Source organism: Limulus polyphemus, unplaced genomic scaffold (assembly GCF_000517525.1).
Source record: "Limulus polyphemus unplaced genomic scaffold, Limulus_polyphemus-2.1.2 Scaffold367, whole genome shotgun sequence".
NCBI classification, from domain to species: domain Eukaryota; kingdom Metazoa; phylum Arthropoda; class Merostomata; order Xiphosura; family Limulidae; genus Limulus; species Limulus polyphemus.
In genome coordinates this window covers 569,729-587,024 of record NW_013665977.1, presented here as the reverse complement: position 1 = coordinate 587,024, position 17,296 = coordinate 569,729, and the positions used below count along the sequence as shown (strand labels likewise).

The window sequence follows — 17,296 nt, the reverse complement described above, 5'->3', positions numbered from 1 at the left end:
AAAAACGTTTAAAATAAGTGTGTGCCGTACTCGATAGAGACGCTAATGCCACTCAAATAACTTGTTTGTTATGAATTTCGCGCAAAGCTACACGAGGGCTATCTGCGCTAGCCGTCCCTAATTTAGCAGTGTAAGACTAGAGGGAAGGCAACTAGTCATCAGCACCCACCGCCAACTCTTGGGCTTCTCTTTTACCAACGAATAGTGGGATTGAAAGGGCTGAAAGGGCGAGCATGTTTGGTGGGACAGGGATTCGAACCCGCGACCCTCAGATTGCGAGTCGAGCGTCCTAACCATCTGGCCATACCGGACCAATAACTTGTGATTGATTGTATTTTGTCTATAATCTGAAGTGTGAGATTTTGACTTTTATTGATAATGCGTGTACTTCTGTTGTTCTACCAATAGAAGTAATATATTTTATATTCACATTGAATTTTGATATTTTCAACGAATTTATACTTACATTTCAGTGGTCTTACATGTCTCTGTTCCTGAATTAAAGAGCGTACTAAATAACAAAGAACCACACCTACCTATTTAGCGAAAAACAAACCATTATTTCAAGCAGCAAATGTTTGTATTTGTATTTACATAATTTTTTACGTTAAGCTCTTTGAGTTTTTTTTGTAAAAGTGAAACGAATAAATATATAACAGTAACATGTAATTTCTTTCCTTACAGACAAATAAGAATTATTAAAAGTTTGCTGTAAAACTGTTCGTGTTGTTCTTTGTTTTCCTAAACAAACTAATTCTAAATAATAATAGTAATAATTTAAAAGTAGTACAAGTAGTATTAATTGATGAAAATAAAAATAGAAAAACGTTTTTTCATAAAGCAAAAATGAAGAGTAAGCTGTTCATTATAGTGCAGAAATCAGACAAAATTAGGAAGTATCCTTAAAGTAGCATTTAGAAATGTCACGAATATTTACATGTGTCTTTTTATCGAACACAACTGATAAGCACGTGGCTTCCCGCAAATATGAGTCAGCATGAGTAAATATCGTGAAATGCCTGAAGTGTAAATATCTGACAGAAGTTTTCGTTGGTATTCTGTTATCAAACAACGGGCATTCTACTGAACGGTAAAAAATGTTAAACACATCTATTGGATGATATGAAATTAAAATACTGAACAGTGACTACTGTATGTTGTAACGACGTGTGCTTATACTGTCTGTATATATCTAATAAGATAGAGAGACAGACAAATATAGATTGAAATATGATTAATAGCATCACATAAGTTATCTACTTTACCTAGTCACTTTATTAGAACCCCACCTAATACTGAGATGAATAATTTATTCCAACAATAACAACTTGGATTCAGAGTGGAAAAAAATCTAAAATGTTCTTGAAAATGTTGTGTTTGTTAATACATCTTATGAATAATAAGTGGGACTGGTCCACAGTGAAGGCAATGGCGGTAAATATTACGTTCGATTTTACTCAAAATAGTATACTTGGGTTGAGAATCATTGATTGTACTGGTTTAGGAAGGTAAATGAATTCACTGTATTGCTTTTACTGCTGGACAACAAAAACACTGCCAGTTTTTTCAATAGAAACTTAGAAAAGCTTTTATTAAACAGTATTAAATTCCAAAATTTTTAAGTGAGCTTGATCAATTATAACATTTATGTCCTCTATGGGTGTTATTTACCATTCTGAAAAAGAAGAAACATTCCATCTAATGAGAGCATTTTCATTGTGCATTACTAGAATAATAATGCCTCATGTAGTTTTGTCCCTACTTTTATCCCTCTTTCAATACTGAAAAGGGTGTAAAGTGAATCCTCAGATCAACTTATACATTTCACGTCACTTAATTATCAACAGTTTGCAATCTAAACTCCACTGAAGGCGTTTTCTTGTATGCATTTCATATAAATAGTAATATTTGTTACAACGTCCTTCGTAGTATAGTTGAAGATGGTTCAATCCTGTTCAATCTGCTGATTTAATGAATCAGTTGGCTCACAGTCCATTATTTATTGCAGTTAGCACTCTTGATAAATTATAATGGTATATTGATTTTGAAGGGCAGAGCACTGAAACGGTCTTTATGAAGACCCTTTTATTAAACCTCTTGAATTGTTTTAGTTACAGTAACAAAAACAAACATGTCATCATTATAGAAATTCTGTATGATACACGGCTCACTAAAAACAGCCACATAATAACTACAAGACTGTACCGTTAGGTTTAAAATTCCCTAGTAGGAGTTATTGGTAAGGCCAAGATTTCCAGGACTTTTAAAAGCTACATTAATACAGTGAAAAATAATTACACTAATATGAAGTAGCTTAGCAGTAGGGGAGAATTTATAGAATAGTTGATGCTAATATTCAGTTAGACCTGCATAGAGAATTACACCATACCATTCTGTCCGTCCATCCACTATATACATACAGTATATAGACAGAGAGAGAGAGGAGGGTGGGGGCACTCAGTAGAGCACGTGTACCTCCACCACACAGCGTTGATCATACTCGTATATCTGTTGTTATCACCGAACACGGCCATTTTTGACAAGACACTAAGGGATAATATTATTCGTATGTTCACCAAGTTTCATCACTTTTGACTGTGTGAAAAATCGGTCCCCATGTTAACAGATAGGGATTTTTTAGTATTTCCGTGACTCCTCCAAAAACAGATCACTTCTAAGTTGGGTCATAGTTCAAATGTATACCAACTTTCGTCCATTTTCGAGAAATCTTGCTGACAAACACACATGCACACATACATACAGAGGTGAAAACACAACCTCTGTCCACCTTCGGTGGCGGAGGTAATACGAACTTATACACTTTCTGTAAGTTATTTTTTTTATCTTATCGAGAATGTACCTTTGTTACGTGTATAGACAGACATAGTGAAAGTTAAATTTTATGAAATGAATTGATCAAAGCGACCAATTATAAATACAACAGCTCATACCACTACACACTTTTTTGTTCTTGGTTTTTGCCCCGTTTTAAACATAAGGGTTTGTAAAATAAAAATACGCTCTATTACACCATATAATAGAACAGGTTGTTTTTAATCAGTATTTCGCCATAACGACTACTAATGATAAAAACAAATTATAATGTCCACGTTACGGTCAGGACTGTGTTAATTTCGCAGTTCAGTGACCGATGGTAATCTGTTTCACGTAAATTGTACATGCAGTTAACGACGACCTTCATAAGTTATGTTACACGACTCTGGAACTTTGACGAGTACCAGACTTCAGCAATCAAGCTTGAAAAATAATTATGCTATTATAAATATTTGTTCAGCAAAAACTTTGTCTGTATTATTCTTTTTTCATACAAAACTCTTGAGCCCTGAGGAAAAGTTTTCACGTTTTATGGACGTACGTGCAAACAAACACACGCACGTGTTATATTCGTAAATAAATTGCTTGTTATAATAACTTTTTGGCTTTCTGAATATATCCTTAACATACGCGTATGCAGAAAAAGGGTGGGATTCAGCGGGTGCGATCTCACCCCTACATTGTTGTATCCATACATTTAAAAGGTGTAAAAACAGCTTCAGATACCGTCTACATGCACCAGTTTCAGTGGAAATTCCGAAATGTTTCCGAGGGGGAAAACATCCAAGATCACCAGTATGGCTTTACCACTCATTTCCTTTAAAAGTAACACCCCTCTTTGTATATTACTGGGTATACCTTGTTTAACCCAAGTATTCATCAATCCCGTCTCCCTCCTCTAGTTTAATTAACGACAAACAAAAAAAAAAAACATAATCAAAGCGGCTGTTTGGTATTATTAAGTACGGTAGTACTTAATAATAGGGATCAACAGTTTTCAAATAATTCAAGCACCGTAAAACCACCCTATTGAATTCCCAAGCGAAAAACCGGCCATTCTAAGTATTGGTAACGGTATATTATGCGCATATATACTAATAATACGCTTAAAAGTTTGCTAACGTTTCCAAAATAGCAATTTCGTCTACTACCTACCTACCTGATCACCTCAGCAGGGCTAGCCCATAGACGGCTCGGACTGTTGCTACAAGATTTCTCTAGCTTACTTGCCTAGTCTGTGGGTATCCACTTTTGATATTCAGATAAATATATATACAAATGCTTTATAAATGGTGAACATATCATGCACGTACTTAAATATCTTTTGAACCCAACACATGACGTTACATATAGATGGATAAACACGCGACAGTTTCTAAAGGTAAAGTATATACTTTATAAAGGTATAACATAAAAAGTAAATAAACATGAGTATTAAAATTATGAATTTTAGAATGAAGTACGGACCCTGCTACAAAAAGTAATGATACAATAAGTAAACTCACAATCACAAATTTATAAAATTTAATCCCTACTTTGGCAGCTTTATACACTTATCTGTAAGCCAAAGTGATGATTACATTTTATAAATTTGTGATTGTGGTTTTAATTCTTGTAAAAGTTATAGCTAACAGGGTTATGACTATACTGAAAGTTTATTGATGTTGTGTCCATTCCATGGGTGTATAAAAACTGAACAAATAAATAGGAGAAAAAAATTACAATTTTAAGGGAAAGTAGGGATCGTTGGTTATTCGTATAATTGCTATAAGAAGTATCGAAAACAAAATAAATGCTGCAATAAAAGTACACAAACAAGTAAAGTGATACTAAATGAATATATTTTTTAACGATTTTCAATCCCTAATTTGGTTGGCATTTTGATCCGTACTGTTTGTGTACTTTTTATTGCAGCATTTATTTTGTTTTGAATACATCTTATAGCAATTATACGAATAACCAACGATCCATGCTTTCCTTTAAAATTTGAGTTTTTTGTTCTTATTTATGTTGTTAAATTCAGATTTCAGGGCGGGAGGGGGGGCGGACGACAAAATTGGTATCCTTTATTAATACCGTTTGTATCTTTTTATATGTGTTCAGCTAATGCCTCCCACAGTTCAGGACCAAACTTGGCAAGCTGACTCAGGATAGACCGAGGTTGTGCCCTTATCTATACAGCGTACCCCTCTAGCACGGGGGGCTTAATCACGCCCCGAGTTCATCCACGCATAATGGGGGTATAAGAATACATTTTCAGGGTCGCTGAGCCCGAATCTGGCATCGGATATTACGTTCCTGGCTCCCCTCACAACCACACTCCACAGGTGCTCAAGTAACAGGAGCGGATGTCCTAATAAGGTTTTTATTTCGAGTGCAACCCCTTTTGGCTGTCTACAGAAGTGACTTGGGGTAAAATAGGAGCTTGATCAATAGTGGATATTATATCATTCATGAGGGGGTTTTGAACCTTGTAACGGAATTTGGAATTATTTTTCTGATTTTGTATATTCTATCATGATCATTATTCATTGTTTTCAACTGAAATCACTAAATCTTTTAGTAACACAATTATTTTAAATTACACGTAAACATAATAACTGATTCTCGTAAATGCTTGCATTACGTTGTATATCTTATTTAAAATACTGGTTCTGTGTTTGTTTCAGTTTTAAGCACAAAACTCTACAACATGAATCGAACTCTGAACTTAAGGGTTAAAAGCCATCAAGGTTACCGTTTAGCCACTGGCGGGGAGCAGATTTGACCATAACGTTAGGTTACAGTAGTCACTTATTTGAATGAGAATGATTAAATAAAAATATTTAAAAACTAGCATTAGCTACTGACGGTCCACTGCAAACCGACAGGTCACGTGAACGTAATTAAATTTTGTTGGCCTAAAATAATTCAAGTTGTTGAATTTTAAACATCAAACCCAATATCAAGATTTGTTTGTTCGTTTTTTGAATTTCGCGCAAAGCGAGGGCTATCTGCACTAGCCGTCCCCAATTTAGTAGTGAAAGATTAGAGGAAAGGCAGCTAGTCATCACCACCCACCGCCAACTCTTGGGCTACTCTTTTACCAACGAATAGTGGGATTGACCGTTACTTTATAACGTTCCCACGGCTGAAAGGGCGAGCATGTTTGGTGGGACGGGGATTCGAACTTGCGACCCTCAGATTGCGACTCAAGCGCCTTAGCCACCTGGCCATGCCGGGCCAAGTCAAGATCTCTATTTAATGCTTCATAAATAAACGTTTGTAGTTACTACAAGATGTTTTTAATCTTCCTCGAACGATCGATATATGATTTAGCAGACTAATTCTAGGCAGACCATACCATTAATAACGACACACACACACGCGCAAAGGAAGGGCCAATAACAGTTCAGTAAATAACACGTCACATTCCTTGAAAATGACATGTTATTTCAAGAGGTTTTGATTTTTCAATTTTGAGTCTTCAGAACAAAACAGCATGAGTTAGAACCTGTATTTTAAACCTGTATACGTACATTATGAATATTCTACCCGTTCATGTAGAGAAGTTGAGTTTTGACAATACATAATCCCGGATCTAGTAGCAACGGAACTGGAAGCTTGTTCTCATATCCGGATAGGTAAACAAGAAATAAGTCTGAAAAATGCCACCTTTCAGTTCGCAAAAAAAAACTTCACATTTAACACGTACCTCGGCGCTCTTGCGTTCGGTTTAATAAACAACAAGTTAGAAATGTAAAAACACTGGCTTCGAAAATTTGAAAATACACCAATGTCCAGCTACTACAAAATACACTTTTCTTCAAGTTGGATAAAAGTTTTGTATCTAAAATTCTTCATCAGTTCTACAACTGGCAAACATGACGAAGCCAGTTTCTCTTTTACTTATACACCAATGTCTATCGCAATCTATTTCCCTTGGGTAGCAGTACTATGCCTACAAAGGCGTTGTAGATGGCACGGAAACACATCAGAAAACAAATAATTTATCATACAATAACACGATAGATCCTGAAATGTAGCATGTACTCCCCCTCAAAGTTAAGTTGTCCGTAACAAACAATCCTACTGAGTTTACTTCAACCAAATTTCACAACTTCTGTTTTTCCTGTTGGAAACTGGTTTTTCTTGCCATTGGCACTTCACATAAATACAAAATTGTGAACACTAGTTGCCATAGTGACACACGCACTAAAGCCATTTTCGAGTCACGCTACATTTTGATTAAAAGTACTGTGGCGTCAAAACTAACAAACATGCCAACCGTAGTAAAATCATAATTATAAAAAAAAATCCTAAATAATTGTGTTACATATCCTCAATTAATATGTTTTTAACTTAACACTTTGGAAGATGGACAGATAAACATTCCTCATATGTAAACATCAACTCGCTGTAAGGAAAATATTTTGCAAAGGTTATTATCTTTTTATTATTTTGTAAACAACTTAAACATATATGAAAACCACTTAGATACATAAAGAAATACAGATTTATTTTAAAAAGCTATGAAAAAGAAACATGCGGAATTCGGTTATCTATCCATGCACTTCAATTTTGCTAGGGTTCAGACGTTCATAATTCCGATTCATAATGTTTCAAGTTTGAAATATGTAAAAATTAAAATCGAACCTTTTTCTCAAATAACTATGAAAATATTTCCATCAAAATGTTTTAATGTTCATGTTTCAGACTCCTAAAATGCGTACATTGCGATTCAATTACAGTGAATAACGTAACTAACTGCCACAGCTTCTGGAACTAATTGGATAAAATCTACACCATGTTTCGATTACGGAAGTATCGTAGTCAATGTAGTATAATAGGAATAGATTCCCTTCCTGTATTTTTCAGTACGCGGGTGGAACGCCCAGAGCGTGATATATGAACACGAATGGAATGGGCCTGTAAAGTGTGGGGTACGCACGATGTTCAGCACCTGTCTCGTGCATTTTCCTGTTCCGTTTGCCCACGAGGAAAACATCTGCTTCTCGTTAGAAAAAAAAAAAATGCAACAAAGTAAACCAATTTGCAAACGATACTGACTGATTGGAAGAAAATTGAATTACAAACTTATTTATCTTTCCCCTCAAATAATATGATCTACTAGAAAAAAAAATATATTTAAAACATGGCTACCAATTAGCAAACAATTAGAACAATAATCAGGATAAGGGTTTTTATCTACCTGCGATACTTTCCGTTTGGTTCTCACAAGTGAAGATTGGTTGGTTATTAAGCACAAAGCTATACAATCTACGATTTGATCACTACAGGTATCGAAACCCAATTTTTAGCGTACTGAGTCTGCCGACTTACCGCCGAGCCACTGGGGGTGGGGGACACAATTAAAAGCAGATAATTCTTTGTGGACAAATTAATTTCGTACAGTATACGGTCGTCACTGATTCTCATAAATGCTTGTATTCAGCTTACACCCGCCCCTTTCAAAGTTACTAAAACATTCACTTCCTCCCCAGTGGTTCAGCGGAAAGTCTGAAAGCTTATAAGGCTAAAAATCGGGTTTCGATGCCTGCGGTTGGCACAGCACAAATACCCCATTGTGCAGTTTTGTACTTAGCAGCAAACAAAACAAGAAAACGATTTATATGATTTGGTAGCGTATTAGAGAAATACGCCAGCAGTAAATAAGCTTTTTTTTTCTGGAAAAGTACGTTGGACAACCATACTGGTACGAAGTACTTGAACAAAAGGCCTTTTAATGAATTCTCATGTAATCGTAACGTCCATGTTAAGAAGTGTTCATTACATGTCACGTTGAAGTCCACAATGCGAACAAGAACTCTGTTCATTTTCTTACAGCTATACACGATTCAAAGCTTTACAGATTACTCTGCACAAGTACTTACATACAACAGGCGGTACAATGAGAAGCTCGTAAAAAAAAAAACTTGTGAAAAGATTGGGTATTCTATATAATAATCCTTCTGATATTTACTATACTTGCCTCATATTTTATATGCAGGTATATTTTGTTCCCTTTTACAATAATTCCGATTTTGAAACCGAAAAAACTGTCAGAATGCTTGATGAGTTATGACTGGGGCTGTGTCTATAAATCATTAAATCGTCTTCATTTAATGGAGCCATTTTGGAAGATATTTGCTATAATAAATAAAGTTTGTAATTGTGATGTCACAGGAAATGCATTAGAAAAGTAAAAGACTTAAGCCAAGTTGTATAAAAATACAAATATATATAAAACGTTTCCAGCGCAATACCATAGGAAACACCTTATCTTGGGTCATGTCACTGAGCGTATTAAGCGTACAGCCATTATTTTGTTTTTATCTACTTTTCTTGACTACTGGTGTTAAAAGATCTGTATATACTTATATTTCTCCATTGTATGCTATGTACTTTATTATTATTCAGAGATTACAGTATGCCATATCTTAACTCCTTATTTAGCGTTTCGAATGTATACTCAGCAGACATCAGAGTAAGTTAACCAATAATAAACAGAAAAAAAAAAGATGAGAATAAACCTGACCCATCTATATGTGCACACACGTTAAGCAAAGCCATTAGTGCAGTGCTTTTATAAAAGGGTCATAATTAGCGGGTAAGGACGATCCTAACAAATTTTACACAGGAAACGCGAGGGGGTGGAGAACAGCCTTCTTCCCCTCACACACAGCAGTCAAGCCGAATTCCTTCTTCCCCGAAGCTAGTACAACTCAAAACTTCAGTGCTTATGACACAACACAGTCTACAATAGTTGAGGGGGAAAAGGTGAAGGGAGGTATTTACTTATTTGGCCTTTCAAAACTGTGCATTTGAAAAACATTAGCAGCTCGTTAAGCAGTTCAAATTTTTTCTCTGTTTAATTTAACCCGCCTAATTTCCACTAAATAGTATAAAACGAAGCCATAGTTTAAAAAATTATGGTGAACTATGGACAGATTGTTTGGGACAACATTAGGGTTGTATTTTTAACCATATCTTTAGAAATAACAAGACCACCGAAAGGATCATATTGGTCTATAAACAAAGCAAATAGGCTCTGCAAGCCACCCAAGGATATAAGAACCACACCCTTAGACGAAATCCACCAAAACGTTACAAATTAACAACAAAAACTGATAATACAGTAGCTTTTAGCGTACAACGTAAACTGAAAACAGATTGACTATACATTTATATGTTCAGAAATGAAATCTTTTTAATATCCATTCAGTCTATATTTACACATATTAAAATATGCAGATCTGTTATCCATATTCTCAGGAGATGATTCTCTTTGCAGTAAACGAGTGGCCAGATCTACAGAAGTAGATATATATAGATAGATAGACAGGTAGATAGAGGTGGGCGCGCAAGAAAGCATATTTACTAAAAGGGGGCGTAGATAACAAAAGTTTGGGAAACGCTGCTTTAACGGATATCCGGTTTCCTTCTTACAGTCGTCCAAAAATGAAAAATGGTTCTTCATTGTATTTTAATTACCATCTATGTGTAAAGCGACCCACTAATTGTAAGGGAACGTCATTAAGACATTTTACTTGCACACTTGACCAACAGCAACTTTTCTGTGTAGGACCAAACCAACAACATACATAGGTTACAGCTTACATTTATTAAAAGTTGTCATCCTAGATAAAACAGTCTTCCACCCTGTCAAAAAAATACAATCATAACTAATATGTGAACTATGCGACTTATGAAACAAACGCTTATCTGAACTCAAGACATCTAGAAGAAATAGTGATAATAAACAACATGAACTAATATTTAAGAACACTGAAACTGGTGCCTTCCGTTTAGTTTCTCCTGGTTAGATTCACAGTCACAATGTCATAGACATCTGGTTCAGAATGTAAGATATTGTGATGCCACACATGATATGCAGAACATATATACACCCTTGTTTATGAAATAAAAACGACGATTTGTTTCACCTCAGCCTCTAGTAAATCACGTGGTTGCCGCAATTGTCGAATATTAAGATAATACAATACAGTTCTTCTTCATGAAATATGATGATGACATATATCGCCTAGACCACTACTATATGTGTCGTAAGCCGGCCAGCCTAATGAGCACTGGTACTGGGCGAAAGGCCTCATCGGCCCTGGATATATCAGATGTGTGGTTGACGTATTATAGCATATGGTACTTTGCTTTCAGTTACGAGTTCTTAGAATGAAAACACTGAAGTACGAAACAGATTCTACTTTAAATTGAACTCGGATAAATAAGGATAAAAAGCATTAAATTGGTAGTTACTCTTACAGAGGAGAAATATTAAAAATTAACTTTAAAATGTATAAAAAATTAGATAAAAGTGTACAAAATTCCAACAGAATACAAAGAAAGTTGTTTGTTTGTAATTAAGCACAAAGCTACACAATGGGCTATCTGTGCTCTGCCCACCACGGGTATCGAAACCCGGATTCTTGCGTTGTAAGCCCACAGACATACAGCTGTGCCACTGGGGGGATACAAAGAAATACTTATGTCGAACTATGATACGTGTTAAAAAGATAAATAATAATAATATACACACACACACACACATTTATGTGCGTCCCTAAATTAGATACATTACTATAGTATGAAAAAAAAAGCTGTATAAAGTGTATGTCTATACATACTGAGCGATCTAACTTTCAGATGTAAAATGTAAAAAGTTTTTCTTTAACCGTATTGGGCTTTAAGTTAAAACTTGTTACATAAGGTTTGTTTGTTTTTTGAATTTCGCGCAAAGCTACACGAGGGCTATCTGCGCTAGCCGTCCCTAATTTAGCAGTGTAAGACTAAAGGGAAGGCAGCTAGTCATCACCACCCACCGCCAACTCTTGGGCTACTCTTTTACCAACGAATAGTGGGATTGACCGTAACATTATAACGCCCCCACGGCTGAAAGGGCGAGTATGTTTGGTGGGACAGGGATTCGAACCCTCGACCCGCACATTGCGAGTCCAGCGCCCTAATCACCTGGCCATGCCGGGCCGTTTACACAAGGTTTAAGGTAAATGACAGAGTATGAATATAGCAAACCTAAGCTGACTGACGTTCAGAGTCTCAGACATTCGTGAACCGTGTTGCGAATTCATGTTAATTCTACCACTGAGATAGTTCTTGTCAAGTGACGGCATACTTCGAATGTTTACGTTTCAACCAGCGTAATTATTCATTTATTTCGTCAGACCGAATAGTTGGATTTGACCGTCACTCTTAAAACGCACCCATGGTCTCAAAGTGCGCAGCATAATTTATTTTATTTTCTATTTATTGTTATTATTATTGCGGCAATGGGATGTAAAACAAACAACCTCAGATACATGGTCAGGCACGCTAATCGCTGGGCCGTACTCGGCCCTCAACTTGTGTAATACTGGGATGAATCACAACTTTGTACAACACTTCTAATCTAGATTTAAACAGCAAATAATTATATTAAGTAAGTAGCATGTTATTATGGTAAAACATAGTTCACTGCCATTAAAGTCTATGAAATAACATACAAGACATATAAGCCCTCGAGAATTATTATCCTCAGCTATAGCCTTTGTAGTAAAGACAACCAAAAATTAGTAACCAGCGCTGTTAATCTTATGAAATAGTTTGTATTAACTTTAATACTTTCAAATAACATTTACTATAGCCAGTGGTTATCATAAATGTTACAAGTGGTAATGCAAATTGTTTTACAATAAACGCTCACACACAAACTAACAAGTTATGTGTGTGTGTGTGTGTGTTTTCTTATAGCAAAACCATATCGGGCTATCTGCTGTGTCCACCGTGGAGAATCGAACCCCTGATTTTGGCGTTGTAAATCCGAAGACTTACCGCTTAGAACGCACAGTTTTGATGTGGAGTAAGCAGATGACAACAGCTTACCGCCTCAACTCAATCAGCGTTGCAGATAAATTTCCGTTTATCGGAACTCATAACGGCCTCATTACATGTCACATGTATATACATTTCAAAAAATAAATACATAAAATGAGGGGAGGAACTTTCTAATGTTTTCTGTACATTAACTTCATGAAAAAAACAACAACAAAGATTTATCTTTTTTTAACTATATGGGAGGATTTTTGTTTCGCCCAAAAAGATTTATGTCAGAAATGAAGCTCTGAATGAAGGGCGAAATGCCAAATTTACTGACGTGCTCCACCCATCCACTCGTTGCTAGGGTGACTTCAACACACACACACACACAAGCCAGCTGGTTCAGTTTGGCACGTAAATACGAACAAAAGAAACATGTTTATTCCCACCAGGGATCGCTAGAGAGGCTTCAAGTCCTCACAAAACTGAAAGCTAGATCTGTTTATTTTTCTTGTTTAATCTACTTTAACTTTTAATGTAAAGCGTTTGGGGTCACCTTTACTTAAGTGGTTTATATGCGCTCCTATAAACATTTTTTCTTCTTCAACAGGCTTTTAATATAGTACTTGGCATGCGAGATATATTTATATATATATATCATTTAATTCATACTATGATTAAACTTCTAAACATCTCCCTTTATGTCAGTAGAGAGAGAGTTAGTAGTTCTGTATGTATGTGAAATAACAGTGGATTGTTTAGTCTACTATTCTATAACGCCTTTTTTCTGGTTTTTTTATTTTTTTTTATCACGAACACTTCACGACGCGAAGAACGTGAGTTTTCTATATTCCCAATTTTTGCAAGGTTTCCAAAGCCCTTTCATAGCTCATGTGGAATATTTTTCCACAGCTTGTTTCGTCAAATTAAGTGCTGGTCCTGAAACCCAGAAATTTACACAAACGTTGATACAATACTAATGTGCTACCCGACTCTCTGGCATCTATTATGCTGGGTAAAAAAGGTTTAACGAGGTGTCTTGAAGCCCTGCAATGGGGAGAATAATACTGACCAGAAAAGTCATTTAAATAGTAGTCCAAATACACTTTATTTCTGGATTTTTTTTTTTTTTACATTTTTTAACGCTCATGTCATTTGCAAATATATTCGAACTTTGCAGAATCTTGAAATAGTAATGAATCAAAGATGAATGTAACTTAAGATTAAAAAAAAACATGAATTATATTAATTCGGTTTGAAGGGGAAATATCTGAATGATCTCTTTGGCGTTTTATTTTATTTTATTTATTTTCTGTTCTCTAATCTGAATGATTAAAGTAAAAATCTCGTGAAGCTCTAGATATTAGACAGCCTTTACTTCCACGTGGAACTTTATTTTCGATTCAAAGCAGTTATTTTTGCAAACATAGAAACTGATGCCTTAAACAGCTTTCAATAGATTCTCTGTTGAAAAGGCAGGTAATGTTACACCCTTTCCAGAAATTAACACAAAATTGGAGGAATCATAGAATGATTGCAACGTCTACAACTATAACTCACAATTTCCTCAACTTATCTCCCCAGACCACCAAAGTGCTTGATCCAAAGCTGACGAGCGGCAATGGTTTTGAAATTACAACTATATTCTACAAAGTTACGTGTTATCAATTTGTGAACATAATTACATTACGTTAAAGAACTGTGTGTGTGCAGTATACAACCGGAAAAACATATGCCTAACCTTGCTGGAATGTGGGATGGGACGCGAAGTCAATCTAACACAATTGTTAATAATAACGCATGCAAACGAACTGTAAAAAGTGAAAAGTCGCGTGCTTTATGTGTTAGGCACAAATGCATCAGGATAAAACAAAGAACTAACACAATGTTGATGACTGAACGCTTGCTTCTTCCAATGTGTCGAAGGGTGGCACTATCGTAGCTTCATTATACCAAAGCAATAATACTGAACGGCTGCTAGCGTAATAAAGTGATAACAAATGTCTACAATTTTTTTGCCCAACAAAAATCCCATGATGGTGGATTTCCGGAACACTCGCACTCCAACACCACAGGACATCAATGAAAGAAGGTGGCATGTGCTATCTACATGACGGGCCAATAACTTCCCATTTCCTGTTAGAAAAACAGACATTTTCTTGTGAATATATACAGCAGACAAGTATGAGCGATAAATGTAGAAAGTGGCTTCTGAAAGTGCTTATATCGTAGAGGAATACTAACATACGAAAATAGCATTATCATCATTTACTTAATATAGTGCAGAGTTTGATTTGCAGCTGTGTTAGTCGAACCAAACACAGAATAAACAGTTATATACAGTTAGCAGTGTAGAAGTCACACTTCAATTTTTATTTAAAGCTGCTTTTGCGCTGCAAATTCGATTTCCTTTCTCTTAACACTTAACACTACACATTTCACGTAAAGACGTTCTTTATTTACATTACACTTACAGTTTAACCTGTCTTTCAACAATTTTTAAGGTTATGTTTTATGACCATTCTTTGTACTTGTTTACGAACTGGTTTTTTCTTTTTAGTCTTTTTTAACTACGTAATTCAAACTAAACAGCCAGTTTTAAGTTAAATATTTTACCCTGCATTCTTCTAACCATCCCTAAAATAAAAAGTTTAGGTATAAATTTTAGTACAAGTATTTTGTAAGTAAACGAACAAACTTTCAGTGTACTCAGCGCAGTAGGAGGAAATGTAAGAGGAAAAAATCTAATTTCTATAAGAGGGTACAAAATTCTACTTTGTAAAAGATATTCTACTGTTTTATCTGTGGCATTTTTTTGATATGTTCAATTTTAACTTTTCCCTCTCCTGTCAAGTCCAGTCTACTATTCTTTTATACTGTTCCTTCGGTGAATGTTTGTACGAAACCTGTGAAACTGGAAGTATTTTCTCGTGGATAACATTTTTGATAAAATAACAGAAGTTTCATAACTATTAGTATGCTTACAGGTATTATAACGTATTTTCAAGTATTCTGATACACTGAATATAATAAATTCTACTTTTCTTTGCCAAACACATTACCCTAGCAACAAGTAGTCTATTTATAAACATATGCACCCTCAACATTCGATAACTTATCTCCCACTTTCATCATACACCCTGGCCCTGAAAGAACAGCAGGCATAGCACTTACGATATTAGAGTTTAGTAGGGTTAAGAAAGTATACTATAGTATTACTAGGCACTGGGTGACTCATCTCAGCTTCCTTAAGTACTACTACTAGTTAAATGTACCGTACAACGGTACTCAAGAAAAGATAACGTGAAAATCTATGTTAATATATCAGGCCCTGGTAGTGTTAGAAACGAATTCAAAATAGTGAGGAAATATACCAATGTATTGCATACGTACCTACGTTGGTCCAACTTTCACATTCGCTGTTTACTGATTGTGCATTGAGGTGATAAATATTAATTTTTATTATGTAATTGTAAATTTAACACACATTTGTTGTCTTGTGGAAATTAAATATCGTAATTAACAATACCGGAAAGAAAAACAGACTAACGGATAGTACAATTAAACGAAGAACTGTCATTCAGCTACCAACTTTATATGACTCACAGCAAAATAATAACATCAGGACTTACTTTTAGTTTTCTTTTAGTCTTTTATAAGTTATACTTAAGGCCTTACCTCTAGGTAACGTAACTTGTGCTTCGTACCGATTCTCGCAGCGATTTAACTTAAGTGATCAAAGTTTTAGTCAGCAAAATGTTCGCTGTGTCTAATCCAAATTTCTGCAGAAATGTTTTAATTTAAATTTATTTAGAAACTGCTAACGATGAAACTCGATTTATGCATTTAACTTTAAGTTTTAACCACTAAAAATTACAAATATAGCGCGTGTCAACATTCCTTCAACCTGATACACGAAGGCTCAGCGTTCCCGAATTCCCCTCTTGTTTACTCACATTGTCCAATCAAAGACGTACCTATAAGCATGCGCATTAGACCATTTTCAGTCGGTAAGATATAAAAAAGCTTTCACTGGAAAAAATTAACATGTAAAGGTATTAAAACATAAAAACATTTTTAGCAGCACCGCAACCATTTGAAAAATTGTAAAAACCTCAAAAAATTCTGTCAATGAAGCACTACAAAAAGAGAACAAAACAGACAAGTACAAACTTTATTCACATTTCAAAGTCAAGTAATATTGAATGAAATGCTGAACATTTTTCCCTAAAGTTGATTAGCCATTTGTATATTTTATTCCAAAAGAAGAAACTTTATGAAATGAATTATTTCGAAAATTCAAAAAATAAAATAATGTCCTTTTCACAAATATCCATATCGATTTTGCAGAAGTACAGTCTAACCCAGGTCTTAGGGACGAGGATGAATGTGGGACAGAAGTACAGCCTAACCCAGGTCTTAGGGACGAGTATGAATGTGGGACAGAAGTACAGCCTAACCCAGGTCTTAGGGACGATGATGAATGTAGGACAGAAGTACAGCCTAACCTAGGTCTTAGGGACGAGGATGAATGTGGGACAGAAGTACAGTCTAACCCAGGTCTTAGGGACGAGGATGAATGTGGGACAGAAGTACAGTCTAACCCAGGTCTTAGGGACGAGGATGAATGTGGGACAGAAGTACAGTCTAACCC

General features: G+C 35.4%; 1 protein-coding gene across 3 annotated transcripts in view; it reads right to left on the bottom strand.

The window, feature by feature from the left end:
- Positions 1-16,505, bottom strand: part of LOC106457739 (signal-induced proliferation-associated 1-like protein 2) — an 80,611-nt gene extending 64,106 nt beyond the window's left edge. For all 3 annotated transcript variants that reach the window (XM_022383754.1, XM_022383756.1, XM_013917184.2), the window contains exon 1: positions 16,321-16,505. The gene's annotated coding sequence lies outside the window, so the exon portion shown is untranslated. The remainder of the gene's footprint in view (positions 1-16,320) is intronic.
- Between the last annotated feature and the right edge of the window lie 791 nt (positions 16,506-17,296).